The sequence below is a fragment of the Coregonus clupeaformis genome, chromosome 40 (genome assembly GCF_020615455.1).
Source record: "Coregonus clupeaformis isolate EN_2021a chromosome 40, ASM2061545v1, whole genome shotgun sequence".
Lineage (NCBI taxonomy): Eukaryota > Metazoa > Chordata > Actinopteri > Salmoniformes > Salmonidae > Coregonus > Coregonus clupeaformis.
In genome coordinates, this window is record NC_059231.1 from 4,258,415 (window position 1) to 4,264,270 (window position 5,856).

The 5,856-nt window shown below is 42.5% G+C and overlaps 1 pseudogene; it reads right to left on the reverse strand.

The window, feature by feature from the left end:
• Positions 1–3,660: 3,660 nt before the first annotated feature.
• LOC121554917 lies at positions 3,661–5,441 on the reverse strand (annotated as a pseudogene).
• Positions 5,442–5,856: the final 415 nt, after the last annotated feature.

Consider the following 5,856-nt stretch of genomic DNA (forward strand, 5'->3'; position numbering starts at 1 on the left):
AGTCTGTGCTAGCAAAACAGTCCTGTGGCTTAGCATCTGCGTCATCTGACCACTTTTTTATTAACCGAGTCACTGGTGCTTCCTGCTTTAGTTTTTGCTTATAAGCAGGAATAAGGAGGATAGAGTTATGGTCAGATTTGCCAAATGGAGGGCGAGGGAGAGCTTTGTATGCGTCTCTGTGTGTGGAGTAAAGGTGGTCTAGAGTTTTTTTTCTTCTGGTTGCATATTTAACATGCTGGTAGAAATTAGGTAGAACGGATTTAAGTTTCCCTGCATTAAAGACCCCGGCCACTAGGAGCGCTGCCTCTGGATGAGCATTTTCCTGTTTACTTATGGCCTTATACAGCTCATTGAGTGCAATCTTAATGCCAGCATTGGTTTGTGGTGGTAAATAGACAGCTATGAAAAATATAGTGAAAACTCTCTTGGTAAATAGTGTGGTCTACAGCTTATCATAAGATACTCTACCTCAGGCGAGCAAAACCTTGAGACTTCCTTAGTATTTGATTTTGTGCACCAACTGTTGTTTATAAATATACACAGACCGCCACCCCTTTTCTTACCGGAGTCAGCCGTTCCCATCCTGCCGATGTAGCGTATAGCCCGCTAGCTGTATGTTATCCATGTCGTCGTTCAGCCACGACTCGGTGAAACATAAGATATTACAGTTTTTAATGTCCCGTTGGTAGGATAACCATAATCATAGGTAATCTAATTTATTTTCAAATGATTGAACATTGGCTAATAGGATTGATGGAAGAGGTAGTTTACTCGCTCGCCGTCGGATCCTTACAAGGCATCCCGATCTACGTCCACGATATCTCTCTCTTTCTCCTGGAATGACAGGGATTTGGGCCTTGTCGGGTGTCTGTAGGATATCCTTCACGTCGGACTCGTTGTAGCAAACATCTTCGTCCAATACGAGGTGAGTAATCGCTGTCCTGATATCCAGAAGCTCTTTTTGGTTATAAGAGACGATGGCAGAAACATTATGTACAGAATAAATTACAAATAACGCGAAAAAACACACATAATAGTACAATTGGTTAGAGGGCTGTAAAATAAAATGTGTGCGTCTACGTGTGTGTGTGTGTGTCTACGTGTGTGTGTGTGTGTGTGTGTCTATGTCAGAAATGACAAAATACTACCCCTGTATTAAGCCATAATGGTCAGGTGTGTGTTGTTGACATGAAATGTGGTGGAACATTTGTCAGGTTGTCTATCCAGTTTGTCTTCAAAAATAAGACTAACACCTTAACAATTACTCTCATTTTTCCATGACATAGGCAGTAGCGGCGCTTGGGTAACATCACTGTGGAAGCCAGAAAAAAAGCCTTATTACAACCTGTGTTGTGATAATTGCGTTGTTTGCTCTGTAACCTGTTAGTTCACATGCCTTGACACCGTGATATATAGGCCTAAGGCCGAGACAATAAGAAGACACAGTGGCAGAATCAATTCAACCACACCTTTGTTTCATCACAAAACCGGCGCGCAACCTCAGTCCTGTGAAGTCCACAAAGCATATTTGCATGTAACAAACAGCTACATGACCTACAGAATGGTCAAGCAAGTCAATGTTTCCAACATTTTCGGACCACTAAACAACTATTGATTTAGAACCACAGAGAGTTACCGCAAGTTGCAAAGAAAACAGGAGCTGCCTCCACTATTCCAGCACCATTTCAACTTCAACATTTCACATCATCAAATCACCTATGCTTAGTCTAATACAGTGACAACTAAAAGATACCAAAAACAATTTAGTCCAATCAATGTAAGCTAAATATGATGTGGCTGTCCATGGTTATGATTTCTCTGTGTGTGTTCATGCAAGTAGATTATTTATTTTTTACTCACCCTACTTGTAAAGAAACGCCAATGCCATCCCCCTCTCTTTCATGTTGATGAAACGGTCTATCACTCATACAGTACATGCTTTTATTTTGGATTGTCCTAGGCTACCTGGCTAAAATGCTAACTTCCTTTCATGGGCAACGTTAGCTAGTAAACATTAGCCTTCTACATCTAGCTACATCCTCTCAGGTCAGGGGCACAAAGTATGCATTTATGGGTGGATCAGAATCGCCGTTATAATCATTGGCAGTACTGAGAATTAAGTAAAACCACAAGTCCAAATCCCTATCCCCATCCATGGCTAAATTAGGAAAGGGGCAATTTTTGCTAGCTAGCTAGCCACAGGAGGACAACAACACAACAAGATGCAACAATTCAAGTTGTTTCTGTCAATGACGTATTCCTCTCGATGTGATGTGATTGGAGTGGAGCCAAATTGAAACTGGCTTCCCTTGACACTTTCTTTTGTTGCGCCAGGACTATTCACAGTTGAGCTCGCTCAGTTTAGCTCAACGCTGATTGGCTAACATTTTACTCTTTTTTTTATCAATGGAGGCCAAATGCTCACTGGCTTCACTTGCATTCAATGCTACGGGGGGCAACAATGTCATGTTTTTTTGACCAGACATCATCAGATAGATGGCCTATACATACAGAGACAGAGGTGCGCTGTTTCGTTCGCTCAGATGCTTTCTCCAGTGAGATACATTCAGCCTGTTGCGAATTGAAGGAAATTAATGAAACACAGAGAGATGAAAGTAAAAGAATGTGAGGTAGCCTGGCATCCCTTGGCATCCATGAATACATGCTACTGGGCATAGGCTACTCTTAAGTTATCAGCAGACAGGAACGTGTACTTAAAGTTCCAATGCAGCCGTTTTTCTCTCAATATCAAATCATTTCTGGGTAACAATTAAATACCTTACTGTGATTGTTTTCAATTAAAATGGTCAAAAAGAAACAAAAATTGCTTCTTAGCAAAGACCAATTTCTCAAGCTAGAATTTTGCTAGGACTGTTTGGGAGTTGTCTGAGTGAGGAGGGGGAAAACTGAAAACTAGCAGGCCAAAACTCCAACCCACCAATACAGGGTGAAATTTCAGGCGGTCTTTTCAAACATCTCTTACATTAAAAGGGCATTATCATAATTTGTACAATATCACAGTAATATTCCAACCTCATAGTGTGGAAATATACTGAGAGAGAGAGAGAGAGACAGAGAGAGACAGACAGAGAGAGAGAGAGAGACAGAGAGAGAGAGAGAGAGAGAGAGAGAGAGAGAGAGAGAGAGAGAGAGAGAGAGAGAGAGAGAGAGAGAGAGAGAGAGAGAGAGAGAGAGAGAGAGAGAGAGAGAGAGAGAGAGAGAGAGAGAGAGAGGGAGGGAGAGATTTGTTAAGTCACACTGCCACCCTCTGGTCACCACTGTACTTGCAGTCCTCATGTTGAAGACGTTCACAATAACATCAGTCTAATCTGAAATAAAACAAACACTTTTCACACTCTGCCATAGCAGCATTATGTATGTTAGTGACGGATTGATTATAGGCTGGATTATTTTTTTTTTTATTGCCTTAAGAGAATATGTTTTTCATTTAAGAGCAAATTCTATAGCTGCTAATGTCTCCATCTTCTGGTCAGTAGTTGAACTGCAGCTTGAGATTGTCAGTATTCTCTTACTAACATTTCCAGATCCAGTCATATTATTTAAAACAAATCAAATACAAATCAAGGGATAAAAAAATTTAAACATACCAAAAAAATAAAAGTAGCTGAAATTGCTGTAATGGAGTTCACCTTTAACCATCTATTGGTTTACTTTGCACCACTCTCTCTCAGCACCAAGAGGGTTTCTCCTGAGCTCGTATAGCTGCTGCCCGAGCCTGGCTCGCCTGTCACGGTACTCCAGCCTGTGGTAGTTGATCTCTGGCACTCCTCTGAAGCTGAACGGTGCGCCCAACCAGGCAACAGCGATTGCGGACGTGGAGTCGCTGTCCCCACCGTAGAAGAAGCCGTGATTGGCCAACTCAACCCTGGTAACGCCTGCTTTTAGGAGGGCGTCGTAAGCTATCATGGGAGCATCGTGCCCACTGGTGCCACACATACGCTGGAAATGTACCTCCCTCTCCTTCACTCCGTAGCGCTCTGGGAACTGGGGTTTGCTCTTCCCATTCAGAATGCCTCTCTTTTCTAAATAGGCTGAGTCCCAAAAACAAGATTAGTCAGAAGCAGGTGAAGTTTACACATAATTCTACATTGTAAACCCAGGTAGTTAGAAAATGTTGTGTAAACAAACGGGACAATCTCATGGGAATATGTCTAATGGGGCCTGTGGGGTGGTGGTGGTTCAGACGCCCACTCTCCACACTGGCTGCTATCAGCAGGTGCTCCTACTCAAGGTCGGGGAAGTGCAGGCCAATACACATGGTCCTCATGGCTGACCCACACCCTCTACCCCTCTTGTAGAAGGGAATCTTAATGCCCCTCTCAGTTCTCCGTTTGTGCCTGGAAACGCCGTCAATGCAGGTGATGCCTACAGCGGAGAGAGAGGGAGTATAATTCTTGCATTGAAGGGAGATCAACATGTTTGTTTAAGTGTGCCGTGCTCCAGCGTGCAGAAACATTGCCACTGCTGTTAACACTATTGAGTGTCCTGTTTACATTGTGACAACAAGACATGACACACTTCAGAAAGGACTCCCCCTCCCCCTTCCCCACCTTGACCAGGGCTTCAGCTGTAGCCAGGTACATGACGGTGTCATCACTAACAGGGAAGTCTTTGGCATCCAGCTTCTCTAGACTTCCTATCTTCTGCACTTCCTCATGGATGAGCGCTCCATCATTCTCAAACTCCCAGTTGCAATTGGTTGTAGCCAAGGGCGTCTCCTGCTCCGCTCAGCACCACTCTGGCCTCGTACCTCTGTTCCAGGGGGACCTCCTCTGAAATGGTGAGATCTGGTTGGAATGATGGTAGTAGTGGTGGTGGTGTTCAATTACTTCTGTTAAAGATTTCATTAGACCATTGACTAATTGTATGTTGCATTGGATGAAAGAAATACCTATTTATTTAAAATACAGAAAAAAGTTCACAATACCTTTTTAGGCTGTTAAGATGAGATAAGAGACACAGTCCCATATGTGAGTCACTGAACCCTCAATGGTCAATTCAGGAAGACACAACGTCACAGGATGTTAAGGTATGAATTGTACTGTGTAGAATCACAGAACACACAATATAAGTTGAGCTTGCGCTGTCAATGGCTCCCTTGTACTGGTGGTAGATCTTATAGGCTTATATAGGTGGAACTTGAGCGTATGTTCCCTTCATGTAATTCTATACCTTCGATTTTGCCTTCTCAGTCTCCATCCTTTCTCAGCTCACACGAGTTATGACAAACATTTCCTGGGTTGAAGGCCAATGGGATTGCGATTGTGAAGTTGCAATTGCCCCATCTGCTGGAGGTAAATGGGAAATTCATTGCTCTTTTCACGATCGTACACTTTACTCACTGTCTATTCCCCACTTTATATGCTGTATAAAACCTTTACAGGTTGTTGTGTTATCGCTGGACCAAGGATGGCGCCCATGAACACCACAGTTTGAAATATACAGTAAAATAGTTAATTGTTCATTAAAAAAGTATCTCAGGGGTGAATCACCCAGACCACAGGAAAACCCCAAGATGATGTCATTCCCTGATTCAACCAATGTCATCAACAAACAATTGTTTTGAGGCCCAGTAATACTTCTGATAACGTTACCAAGTTAGTTTACATCTTTTGGGAAATATCTTGATGTAAAGTGTAAACCATTTATATTGTGTATCTACATATTGGTGATGGAAGTATGGTGCTCCCTTGTAAAAACAATCTATCTAAAATCACTGTAACCAAATGGAATTTCAGTTAGGACAACATTAACTGCAGTGGAACTCAGACATGCACCACTAACTTTCAAACTGCACTTTTGGCAAGGGAGATATTTTGGAACAAGCTGTTACTA